This window comes from Megascapheus bottae, chromosome 1 (genome assembly GCF_031878675.1).
Source record: "Megascapheus bottae isolate mThoBot1 chromosome 1, mThoBot2.hap1, whole genome shotgun sequence".
NCBI lineage: Eukaryota > Metazoa > Chordata > Mammalia > Rodentia > Geomyidae > Megascapheus > Megascapheus bottae.
In genome coordinates this window covers 4831760-4846064 of record NC_143509.1, presented here as the reverse complement: position 1 = coordinate 4846064, position 14305 = coordinate 4831760, and positions in this window count along the sequence as shown.

Below are 14305 nucleotides of genomic sequence, written 5' to 3'. Positions count from 1 at the left end.
ATGTATATATATATCACATTTTCTGTATCAATTCATACGCAGTAGGGCATCTGGATTGTTTCCATCATCTGGCTCTTGTGAATAGTGCAGAGATAAACATAGCTGAGGAGGTGGCCTTATCACATCTTGGGTTATGATGTTCAGTGTAGATGCCCAGAAGTTGTATGGCAGGATCATAGGGAAGGTCTATTTTCAGTTCTTTAAGAAACTTCCACACTACTTTCCAGAGTGGCTCAACTAGTTTACAATCCCACCAGGAGTGTAGTAGGGTTCTCCACAACCCTGCCAGCAACTGTCATTGTCTGCGTACAAAATCTTGGCCATGCTTGTTATGGTAAGGTGGTATCTTAGGGTTTTTTTATTTGCATTTCCTTTATGACCATAGATGATTAACATTTTCTCATATGCTTTTCTGCCATTTTAATCTCTTCTTTTCATAAGTCTCTCTTTACTTCCCTTGCCTATTTGGTGAAAGGTTTGTTGGGCTTGGGGGGGGGATTAATTTCTTGAGTTCCCTGTAGATACTGGATATTAAGCATTTGTCAATTGTATTATTGGTAAATATCTTTTCCCAGTTGGTTGGCTATCTCTCTACTTTTGCTACTATATTTTTTCAATATCTTTTTTATTGTAATTAATAGAAAGGTTACTTGATATTTGCCAGATAAATGGTGCCTGATACCCTTTCACATGTTATGGTCCCCATTTCCCTTCCCCCCTGCCCCACTCCTCATCTTGTTTTCACCCGTTCCCTATCCAGTTTCAGATAACCAAATACAATTATATCCAATATATCAGATAACAAAGTGAGATAGTGTAACAATATGAGATAACCAAGGGACAGTAGAAGTGATGATAGATAACATAGTACCTTAAGAACAACAATCATTAATTAAATGGCTTATGTTTACATCATATTTTAAATGACAAGTTTAACAAATAATTGTTCAAGGAGGAAAACTCTAATTACATTCTCTGGGGCTTAGTCTTTACAACTTAATCAAAATTAGGTTAACGGTTTGTATGTCATAGAAACATATCAGTTTATGAAATAAAACATTATGATTATGGAGTCACATGTTTTTAGTCTATGTAGTTATGTTTGTATTACCATTACCGTGTCCATTGCTTTGGGTATGCAGTTATTGAGTCCTCTCTCTTGTACACTTTTGATTTAATAACCGCATATTAAGGATACCATGTGCCTTTTGTTCCTTAGGTCTTGACTTGTCTCACTCAGCATGATTCGCTCTAGATTCATCTACTTCCCTATGAATGCCATTATTTTATCTTGTCTGTTGGCTATGTAGACTTCCATTGTGTATATATAGCACATTTTCTGTATCCATACATCTGCAGTAGGGCATCTGGGTTGTTTCCATCGCCTGGCTATTGTGAATACTGCAGAGATGAACATAGCTGAGCAGGTGTCTTTATAATAAGCTGGGTCATGCTGTTCAGGATAGATGCCTAGAAGTGGTATGGCGGGATCATAGGGAAGGTCTATTTTCAGTTCTTTTTTTCATTGTAATTAGTAAAAGGGTTACATGATATTTGCCAGATAGAAGGTGCATTAATTCACATACATTGATACCCTTTCACATATCTTGGTACCCATTACCCTTCTCCTCACATCCCCCACCCATCTTGGTTTTTCCCCCTTCCCTATCAAATTTCAAATAACCAAATACAAATAAATTCAATATATCAGATAACAAAGTGAGATACTATAACAATATGAGATAACCAATGGAAAGCAAAGGAGATGAGAGACAACATAGTATATTATGGACAACAATCATTCATTATATGGGTTTTGTTTCAATATCCTGGAGGTCCTTTCAATTAGCTTCATACTAAATGGCCTTATGTATCAAAGTTTTGCTCTATTGCAAATCTCTGCTAGTAGTGCCCAAGGTTTCTACTGATTATGACAAATGAGGGAAACCATTGAGCCTAAGTTCCTTTGAGTCTGGCTTATTTCACTTAATATGATTTTTTCTAAGTCTTTCCATTTCCTAACAAATGGGGTGATGTCATTCTTTCTGACAGCAACATAGAATTCCATTGTGTACAAATACCACAACTTGTTGATCCACTCATCAACTGAGGGACATCTAGGTTGTTTCCATATCTTTGCTATGGTGAAAGGTGCTGCAATGAACATTGTTGTGCTAGTGGATTTAGTATGCCCTTGTTTCTGGATGGTTGGGTAAATGCCTAGTAGTGGAATTGCTGGGTCATAGGGGAGTTCTATGTTTAGCCTTTTGAGGCACTGCCACACTGCTTTCCATAGTGGTTGAACGAGTTTGCACTCCCCCCAACAGTGTAGTAGTGATCCCTCCTGGCCACATCCCCTACAGCATCTGTTATTATTCGTTTTCCTGATCCTGGCCATTCTAACTGGAGTGAGGTGGAATCTCAGAGTTGTTTTGATTTGCATTTCTTTTATGACCAGATATGTTGAGCATTTCTTCATGTGTCTATAGGCCATTTTTGTTTCTTCTTCAGAGAAGATTCTCTTTAAGTCTTTGGCACATTTTTTAATGTTATGGTTGTTACTTTGGAGATTAGTTTTGGAGTGATTCAATGTTTTGAGTTGTTGATATATTTTAGATATGAGGCCTTTGTCCGTTGTTTGGTTGATGAAGATCTTCTCCCACTCTGTAGGCTTCCTAATTAATTTACTAGCTATGTCCTTTGCCATACAAAAGCTCTGCAGTTTAATGCAGTCCCACTTACCTAGACTTCCTCTGATTTGTTGTGATTCTTGGTATTTATTAAGAAAGTTTCGACCAGTGCCAAGGAGGCCTAGTGTATCTCCTATTTCTTCCTGTAAAGTTTTCAGTGTGTCAGCTTTTACCTCCAGGTCTTTGATCCATTTGGAATTAATTTTAGTGCAAGGTGACAAAGAAGGATCCAACTTTAGTTTTCTGCAGGTGCTTAACCAGTTCTGCCAGCACAACTTGTTGAAGAGGCTATCTTTCTTCCATTCTATTTTTTTGGCTCCCTTGTCAAAGATTAGGTGGCCATAGGTCTGTGGTTTAATATCTGGGTCCTCAGTTCTATTCCATTGGTCTTCAGGACTGTTACTGTACCAGTACCAAGCTGTTTTGAGAATTATAGCTCTGTAATAGAGTGTAAAGTTTGGAATTGAAATTCTTCCAGCGCTGTTCTTTCTGCTGAGAAGTGTTTTTGCTATACAGGGTCTTTTATTATTCCATATGAAATTTTGAATTGCCTTTTCTATTTCTTTAAAGAATGCCATTGGGATATTGATGGGTATTGTGTTGAATTTGTAGATAGCCCTTGGCAAGATTGTCATTTTCACAATGTTGATTCTTCCAATCCTGCAGCATGGGAGGTTTTTCCATTTCCTTAGTTCTGCTTTAATTTCCTTTTTTAGGTTTTTAAAGTTTTCATCAAAAAGGTCCTTTACATTCTTAGTTAAGCTAATTCCTTGGTACTTTATTTTCTTTGAGGCTATTGTGAAAGGAGTTTCTTTCCTGATTATTGCCTCGTTCCTCTCACTGTTGGCGTAAAGGAAGGCAGTTGATTTTTGAGGGTTGATTTTATAGCCTGCTACTCTTCCAAAGTTTTGAATCAGCTCAAGGAGCTTGGGAGTAGAGTCTACAGGATTCTTTAAATACAGAATCATTTCATCTGCAAAGAGGGATAGTTTTATTTCCTCTTTCCCTACTTGCATCCCCTTTATGCTTGCTTCTTTCCTTATTGCACTGGCTAGGAATTCTAGTACTATGATAAAGAGTAGTGGAGAGAGTGGGCATCCTTATCTCATTCCTGATTTTAGCGGGAATGGCTTTAGATTTTCACCATTAAGTGTAATACTAGCAGTGGGTTTCGCATACACATTCTTTATTATATTGAGGAATGTTCCATGGATTCCTAGTTTCTCCAGAGCTTTTAGCATAAAGGGGTGTTGGATCTTGTCAAATGCCTTTTCTGCATCTATTGAGACAATCATGTGATTATTGTCCTTGCTCCTGTTGATGTGTTGAATTATATTATTTGATTTGCGTATGTTGAACCAGCTTTGCCTCCATGTGATGAATCCAGTTTGATCATAGTATATAATTTTTTTGATGAGTTGTTGTAGACGTTTGGCCAGTATTTTGTTGAGAAGTTTTGCATCGATGTTCGGCAAAGTAATGGGTCTAAAATTGTCTTTCTTTGATGAATCTCTGTCTGGTTTGGGGATCAGGGTTATACAGGCTTCATAGAATGAGTTTGGTAAAGAACCTTCATTTTCAATTTCGTTGAAGAGCTTGAGGAGTATTGGTGTGAGCTCTGCTTTTAAGACCTTATAGAATTCAGCTGTGAATCCATCTGGCCGCAGCTTTTCATGGCTTGCAGCCGGGTGAGAGTGGTGGGGGAGGGGGTCCTCGCTTTCTGAATTCTTTGATAAAGTTGGATGTGAGGTTTAACTGGATTTCTTTTCCGGTTTGAGTCCTTCTGCGTTGCTTTTTGAATTGGTTTTTGTGGATTTCTTAAGATAATTGCTCGTGGGACTCCCTGGTTCTCTCGTTTTGTGAGAGAGATCTAGGCAGCGTCCCTATTGTGCCGGCACCATCTTTCTTCTGCAGTGAACATCTTTATGCTAGTGGCTTTAGTATGACAATTTTTATGGACTATTGGGTAAATGCCAAGGAGTAGGATTGCTGGGTCATAGGGGAGCTCTATGTTTAGTCTTTTGAGGAATCGCCTTACTGCTTTCCATAGTGGTTGACGAGTTTACACTCCCATGAACAACAATCCCTCCAGGTTACTGAACAATTTTTTTATGAGTGCATTTCTTTTTTAATAGTGTTGACCTCTTCCCTCCTTACATATTCATTCTTTTTTCCATATATTTTATTGTAATTAATAGAAGGGTTACATTACAGTCGCCAGATGGAAGGTGCATTACTTCACATACATTGATACCTTTTCTCACGTCTTGGTCCCCATTTCCCTTCCCCCCACTCCCATCCTCATCTTGTTTTCCCCCCTTTCCTATCCAATTTCAAATAACCAAATACAAATATATCCAATATATCATATAACAAAGTGAGATACTGTAACAATATGAGTTAACCAAGGGACAGCAAAAGAGATGAGAGATATCATAGTACATTAAGGACAACAATCACTCATTATATGGCTTTTGTTTCTATATCCTAGAGGTCATACTATATGGCCTTATGTATCTAGGTTTTGCTCTATTGCAAATCTCTGCTAGAAGAGTCCAGGGTTTCTACTGATTATGACAAATGAGGGAAACCATTGAGCCTATGTTCCTTTGAGTCTGGCTTACTTCACTTAATATGATTTTTTCTATGTCTTTCCATTTCCTTACAAATGGGGAGATGTCATTCTTTCTGACAGGAGCATAGAATTCCGTTGTGTATAAATACCGCATTTTGTTGATCCACTCATCAACTGAGGGACATCTGGGTTGGTTCCATATCTTTGCTATGGTAAATAGTGCTGCACTGAACATTGTTGTGCTAGTGGATGTAGTATGTCCTCGTTCCTGGACAAATGGGTAAGTGCCAAGTAGTGGAATTGCTGGGTCATAGCGGAGCTCTATGTTTAGTGTTTTGAGGAACTGCCATACTGCTTTCCATAGTGGTTGAAGGAGTTGGCACTCCCACCAGCAATGTAGTAGTGATCCCTCCTGGCCACATCCCCAGCAGCAGTTGTTATTAGTTTTCTTGATCCTGGCCATTCTAACTGGAGTGAGGTGGAATCTTAAGAGTTGTTTCGATTTGCATTTCTTTCATGACCTTACTGGCCAATTTTTACAGGAGATAGACCCATATCTAAAATACTGTGCAGACATTTATTTATTTATTTATTTAGTCATGAGGTGTAAACTCGGGCCTGAGGACTGTCCCTGAGCTCTTCAGCTCAAGGCTACCGCCCTACTCTTGAACCACATCCCCTCTTCCTGTTTTCTAGTGATTAATTGGAGGTAAGAATCTCTTGGCTTTGTATTTCCTGGGCTGGCTTTGAACCGAACCGTGATGCTCAGATCTCAGCCTCCTGAGTAGCTAGGATTACAGGCATAAGCCACCGCGCCCGGCCCACATAGACATTTAAAGAAAAATAATTGGGGAGTGACAGTAAGAACAATGTGTCTCTTAAGCTGTCACTTTGTTTAACTTCTCAGCAATTACATCTCTCTACACACTACATCCCAGGTGTGGTGAAGGAATCATGCATGCGTATGTGAGACCATTGATGTGGATAAAGAGGTAGGAGAGGTAGGGACTGGAAGGTTACAGAAAGAAGAAAGATGAGAAAGAGGGAAAAGTAATGGATAAAAATCACCCTAGGAAATGGTAGCTGAAATCTGTCTCCTCATCTTTTTTTTTTCTTTCTTTTATGGCCAGTGATCAGTCAAAGAAAAGTAAATGAAGAGGGTAAATGCAAAGCCAATTTTGTTGCTGTTCCAATGTTCCAATGTGCTAAGACATATAAAATTAAACAATGTACTTGGGTCTGGAAGTGAAGATATTCATTGTGTTTTAGCCAATAAAATTAACGATGATTGAGAAACTCCTTTATTTCACATGTTAACCTGAAAAAGAAAATCAAAGAAAGATTTTGGGGTTGTAATTCAAGCTTATTGAAAATGTCTTCTAGGAGACTAGGAACCATCGCCTTGACTGAATGAACCTCAACTGAAGTTATAGCTTTACCCATAGACACACAACCACTCTGTACTGTCCCTACCTTACAATGACTTTATTAAAGCATTTTTATTTAAAAAATAAGGAAAAATATCTTTCTCATCATAGAAAATTTAAATATTTAATTTCATAGAGTAAGACATCCTCTAGTAAATGCCTTTGTTTTTGGTGTGTGCCTTGTAAAATAAAACAAATCACCTGTGAAGGGAAAGGCACTGGTTCTTCTCTATTTCTCATTGTTTGAACTTCTGTTTGATGAAGAAGCATCTCATAGAGAGCCTGGGCCACCTCGTACATTATTGGAGACATTATAACTGTCTGTACACATATCATGTCAAATGTGTGCCCAGACAGCAAATCCAAGGAGGCGTCATGAGGACAATTGTCCCATGTGACACAGTCAGATTCAGAATCTGAGCAATTAAGAGAAACCACAGCCTTGCAGAAAAACATCCTCGGTATATTTGGAAGGGTTAGCTGCCTTGACAAAAATCTGTGAATGCAGAAACAGCTGCATGACGGCGTGAAAAAATAAAAGGTACCTAGGATGAGCCTAGCATGAAAAATTTCTTTCTCATGGATAAATCCCACTGTGAGTTCATAATACAAACCTTGCTTTACCTAAAATTTGCTCCATACACACTATTAAATCTAGTTGTAAATCATTATCATGATTTATAATGAGGACATTTGCTGAAGGTTTATTTATTTGATTATAAACTGCCATTCATTTGCGTATATGTGACAAGACTTGTCTTGAGATCACTAGCCCATATGCTACCCAAACTCTGTTCTTGTTTCTTCTTTCAGCTCAGGAAAACATTCTCATCTTCTGAGGTCAACAGCCCTACCCCATTTCATTCAGCTGAAGTGAAGCAGTAAGGAGACCATGGCAGGGGCTATTGCTGTGTCCGTTGTTGCCAGTTAATAGAGAGCTGGAAATTTGTTATGATCACTCAGGGCCTGATCAAAAGGTCTGAAGGATAGCTAAAAATAGAGACAGACATTGGATACTCCATGAGTAAGAAGATTGCCATCCATCACAATCTCAATCTTGCATTCTATTAATAACCAGTTGAAGTGATTGAAGGTAATATTTGGTTTAAGGTTATGAAAAATTGCATTTATTTTTCTACAGTTGTACAACATCTCAATTTATTTGTAAACTTCCTCTTGGTCTTCTTCACTATTTCCATCACTCATCTCAATTAACAAACCCATTATCTGAGTTTCCTAATTCTATTTTCACTTTTGTACATTGAATTTTATGCTGTTTTTCCCCACACATCCATTCAGTGTTCCTTTACATTTTCTCTCTAATATCTACTCTTCCCACATGTGTTTCAGCTTTGTGGGGTTCATTGTTTTACAGTGATAGCAGATCAATAAATTTACACCTTGGAACTCCAACCCTATATATACCATATGTTAGTCAAAGTGAGTGTGTAAATGGCTGTGCATTGATTCATTATTGATTTCATATTACATGTTCCGATTTTAGATCTAACTTTCATATGTGAGGGACCTATTTCTCCTTTTTCTTCAGAAATCTGACTTTATAGAAAAGTAAAGAGGAAAGATAGGGTTCCTGAAAAAAAAATCATGACTTTCTACTTATAATTCTAGAATCAAAATAAGTTAAAAAGAATTGATGAATGGGGCTACATCATACTTAAATTTTTCTGCACTGCCAAGGGCATAGGTGACACAGAATGGGCATAGGTGACAAAGAATGAACACAGAATGGGAGATTTTCACTGGCTCTACATCAGATGAAAGACTGATGTATACAACTTTCCACCTTGGGGGTAGAATTGGGGCTGGAATTACAAAATAGCTGTGGTTATACCAATTGAAATCTTCAGTCCAGTGAAAGAAATGGTGGGAAAGAAAAAAGAATCATTAAAAATCTTGCTAGAAATTCATCTCACAGAGTCTGAATAGAATAGTGAACAAAACTCTGAAACCTAAATACCAGTAGGAGGAAATCGAATAAAAAAACACACTTTTATTAAAAGATTTCATTAACCCTGATTTTTTACAACATATTTCAAATGTTAGGTTTAACAAACAAGTATTCAAGAGTGGAATTTCTATATGCAATCACTGGTACACAAATATAAGAACTAATAAAAACTAATCTCCAAAGTAACAACCATCCCATTAAAAAATGGGCCAAAGACTTAAAGAGAATCTTCTCTGAAGAAGAAACAAAAATGGCCTATAGACACATGAAGAAATGCTCAACATCTCTGGTCATAAAAGAAATGCAAATCAAAACAACTCTGAGATTCCACCTCACTCCAGTTAGAAGGCCAGGATCAGGAAAACGAATAATAACAGACGCTGGAGGGGATGTGGCCAGGAGGGATCACTACTACACTGTTGGTGGGAGTGCAAACTCATTCAACCACTATGGAAAGCAGTGTGGCAGTGCCTTAAAAGACTAAACATACAACTCCCCTATGACCCAGAAATTCCACTACTAGGCATTTACCCAACCATCCAGAAACAAGGGCGTACTAAATCCACTAGCACAACAATGTTCATTGCAGCACTATTCACCATAGCAAAGATATGGAACCAACCTAGATGTCCCTCAGTTGATGAGTGGATCAACAAGTTGTGGTATTTGTACACAATGGAATTCTATGCTGCTGTCAGAAAGAATGACATCACCCCATTTGTTAGGAAATGGAAAGATTTAGAAAAAATCATATTAAGTGAAGTAAGCCAGACTCAAAGGAACTTAGGCTTAATGGTTTCCCTCATTTGTCATAATCAGTAGAAACCTTGGGCTCTATTAGCAGAGATCTGCAATAGAGCAAAATCTTGATACATAAGGCCATATAGTATGAAGCTAATTGAAAGGACCTCCAGGATATCGAAACAAAAGCCATATAACGAATGATTGTTGTCCTCAATGTACTATGTTGTCTCTCATCTCCTTTGCTGTCCCATGGTTATCACATATTGATGCAGTATCTCACTTTGTTATCTGATATATTGAATTTATTTGTATTTGGTTATTTGAAATTTGATAGGGAAGGGGAAAAACCAAGATGGGTGGGGGGTGTGAGGGGGAGTGTAATGGGTACCAAGACATGTGAAAGGGTATCAATGTATGTGAATTAATGCACCTTCTATCTGGAAAATATCATGTAACCCTTTTACTAATTACAATAAAAAAATCTTGCTAGCAATTCATCTCACAGAGTCTGAATAGCATAGTGAACAAAACTCTGAAACCTAAATGCCACTAGGAAGAAATCCAATAAAAAAAGATATTTTTATTAAAAGATTTCATTAACACTGATTTTTACAACATATTTCAAATGTTAGGTTTAACAAACAAGTATTCAAGAGTGGAATCTCTATATGCAATCACTGGCACACAAATATAAGAACAAAATAAAAACGAAGCAGAGAGTTTGTATGTCATAGCTACTTGCCGATCTATATAACATTGTCTATAGAATATAAATCCCATAATAGACTTATATGTCTATGTAGCTATATTGATATCCCCAAGATCATGTCAGTGACCTTGAGAACCCAAGTACTGAGTCTTCCCTCGTATACTGTTTGGATGTAATATCCACATACCAAGGAGACCATGCACCTTGTGTTCCTTTGGTCTTGACTTATCTCACTCAACATGATTGGCCCTAGTCTCGTCCACTTCCCAGTGAATGCCATTATTTTATCTTGTCTGTTGCGATGTAGAATCCCATTGTGTGTGTGTGTGTGTGTGTGTGTGTGTGTGTGTGTAACACAATTTTGTGTATCCATTCGTCTGTACTGGGGCATCTGGGTTGTTTCCATTGCTTGGCTAATGTGAGTAGTGCAGAGATGAACTTGGCTGAGCAGGTGTCCTTATCATATCCTGGATTATGATGCTCATAGTAGATGCCCAGGAGTAGTATGGCTGGATCATAGGGAAGATCTATTTTTAGTTTTTTGAGGAACCTCCAACCTGCCTTCCAGAGTGGTTGCACTAGTTTACATTGCCACCAGCAGTGCAGTAGGGTAAGGAAGAGATATTTTAAACATTAAAAACTATAAATATAGAATCAGTACAAAAAAATTTCAACCATTTGGAGCATTCAGGAAAACTATCAGTTACCCATGAACCCAAGAAGAAATTCAATTTTTTGAGCTGTTGATATATTTTAGATATGAGGCCTTTGTCCACTGTATGGCTAAAGCCATTCCCTCCAAAATCAGGAACCAGACAAGGATGCCCATTCTCTCCACTCTTTAACATAGTATTAGAATTCCTAGGCATTGCGATAAGGCAAGAAGCAAGCATAAAGGGGATCCAAGTAGGGAAAGAGGAAGTCAAACTATTCCTCTTTGCAGATGACATGATTCTGTATTTAAAGAATCCTGTAGACTCTACTCCCAAGCTCCTTGAGCTGATTCAACACTTTGGAAGAGTAGCAGGCTATAAAATTAACCCTCAAAAATCAACTGCCTTCCTCTATGCCAACATTGAGAGGAATGAGGCAACAATCAGGAAAGCAACTCCTTTTGCAATAGCCTCAAAGAAAATAAAATAGTTAGGAATTAGCTTACTAGGAATGTAAAGGACCTTTTTGATGAAAACTTTAAAACCCTGAAAAGGGAAACTAAATCAGAACTAAGGAAATGGAAAAACTCCCAAGTTCCTGGATTGGAAGAATCAACATCGTGAAAATGACAATCTTGCAAAGGGCTATCTATAAATTCAACGCAATACCCAACAATATCCCAATGTCATTCTTTAAAGAAATAGAAAAGGCAATCCAAAATTTCATATGGAATAATAAAAGACCCCGTATAGCAAAAACACTTCTTAGCAGAAAGAACAGAGCAGGAGGAATTTCAATACCAAACTTTAGACTCTATTACAGAGCTATAATTATCAAAACAGCTTGAGACTAGCATAAGAACAGGTCTGAAGACCAATGGAATAGAACTGAGAACCCAGATATTAAACTATAGACCTATAGCCACCTAATCTTTGACAAGGGAGCCAAAAAAATAGTATGGAAGAAAGATAGCCTCTTCAACATGTTGTGCTGGCAGAACTGGTTAAGCACCTGCAGAAAACTAAAGTCGAATCTTTCTTTGTCACCCTGCACTACAATTAACTCCAAATGGATCAAAGACCTGGAGGTAAAAGCTGACACAATGAAAACTTTACAAGAAGGAATAGGAGATACACTAGGCCTCCTTGGCACAAGTCGAAACTTTTTCAATAAGGACCAATAATCACAACAAATCAGAGAAAGGCTGGATAAGTGGGACTGCATTAAACTGCAGAGCTTTTGTATGGCAAAGGACATAGCGAGTAAATTAGTTAGTAAGCCTACAGAGTGGCCTTATTTTTTTATCATTAAATTCGTCTCTCTTCCTCCTCTGTGAGTTTGAAGTCATGTTATACACAGTACTTACACCTAAAATATAAACCTTTCTGCTTCGAGTACTTGCTTTGCGACAAAAATATTCGTGGATAATGAAGAGTATGGGTGTGTAGATTCATGATTAGATTGTGAAATATACATACATTTCAGAAAGATGAAGACTCTGTTTCATAAAGCTTTTATTTAATGTCACAATAGAGTGAAAGGTAAGTTGATGTGATAAATGATTTTTCCCTGGAATAACCATGATTGAAATAGAATAGAAAATATTAATGAAATATGCAGTTCAATACCCTGATTTGTAAATATTCAGGAGCAATATCCTCAATTGCTACAATTACATCACTCATTGATGATAGTTCATTACAAGCCTGTGTCAAGGTAGTTCTTGCATGAATGTCATCTAGGGTGCAATTGGATCACATCAAAATGCAATGTCAAAGTTAAGGTGAAACAATTGCAAACCACTGCTTTTCTTCACTCATTGTTATTTTCAGTTAAAGACCAAAAGCTAGAAATAGAGCTGAAGTCCAAGTGGTAAAGCAGCCTTGAGTGAAAAAGTTAAGGAACATACAATGAACACTAGAAGAAACAAAAAAAGAATACAATTCTGTCCATAGGTCTTAAATATGTGAGTCTGTAAAAATAGTATAGAACTTGCTAAGCCAACATACTTGAAGCAATAAGTAATGCTTTCCTTATCAAATTGAGATATTGAAATGTAACAGATAAAAAGTTTTGTGTGTTGGGGCCGGGAGTTTGGCCTAGTGGAAGAGTGATTGCCTACCATGCACGAAGACTTGGATTCCATTCCTCAGTGCCACATACATAGAAAAAAGCCGGAAGTGATGCTGAAGGACAAGTGATAGAGAGCTAGCCTTGAGAAAGTCGAAGGACTGTGCTCAGGCCCAAGCCCAACCCCAAGACTGGCAAAAAAAAAGTTTCATGTTTCAACAGATTGTAGGAAGTACATTGCAAGAAAATAACCTATATTCAGTTTGGCCTAGTGGTAGTTTGCCGAGCATGCACAAACACCCCGGCTCGATTCCTCCGTACCACATACACAGGAACAAAAGGCCAGAAGTGGTACTTGACTCAAGTAGTAGAGTTCTAGCCTTGAGAAAACCCACGGACAGTGCTCAGGCCCTGAGCCAAGTCCAAGACCAGCAAAAAAAATAACCTTTATACATAATATTCAAATTTTATGTTTTATGTATCAAGTTAATGAATCAACAATACATTACAAAGTATATCCAGACAGGAATAGGCTTTAATCTTTTTTAAAGTATGACTCCTGATTTATTATGTCAATGAATAATTATAAAAAATGCACAAGCCATTTGTATATATTCTGAATGCTAATATATAATTACACATCAGTTGAAAATGACAGAATCGTATTTTTATAAACTCAGGTTTTGCCTATTTGAATATTATCAATCCCCCCCCTGTTTACCCTGTGTGGGTGAACTGAATTTTTCTAAATAAGCAGTGTTCTTATTTCCTATTTTCATATTTCAAATTTTCACATTTCAAACCTATATATACAACATTCAAATTTTATGTATCTAATTATGAAGAATGATTAATCAACAATACATTACAAAGTATATCTAGACAATATAGATGTTAATCTTAAGAGAACCATCAAAAAATCACATACATTGTAATCTTAAAGTGTATTTCTATAGCACATGAGATATTCCTGAAGCTTTATCAGGAAAGCAGAGAGAGAGGGAGGAGGAAGAAAGAGAAGGAGTTGGAGACAAAGAGACAAAGAGAAAGAGAGACAGAAAACAACGCCCTCCATAACAGCCTCAGGTTTATTGCAAAAGGTGAAATCTGAGTAGAAATGCTCAAGTATTGGAGAAAGGAATCTCTGAAGATTATATTAGAAGATGAAAATTTGTTAAGAGGAAAGTGTTAGGAAAATGTATTAAATGACTGTGCAAAATGATGTTGTTCACAGAGAAAGTTAATATACGTAAAATTTAGAAAAGTGATTTACAAACAAAATAGTGAAATAACACTGAGAAGTGGAAATAATAGAATCAAGTATATATTGAACAGGAGGGGCCAAAAATATGACAAGTAACATTCCAGTTTAAATAGTTATCGGCACCACTTTTGACTACCATGAGTAGAAAAATGTACAGTAGATCCTTACACACTGAAGTAAAAGTTTCATAATACAAACTATTA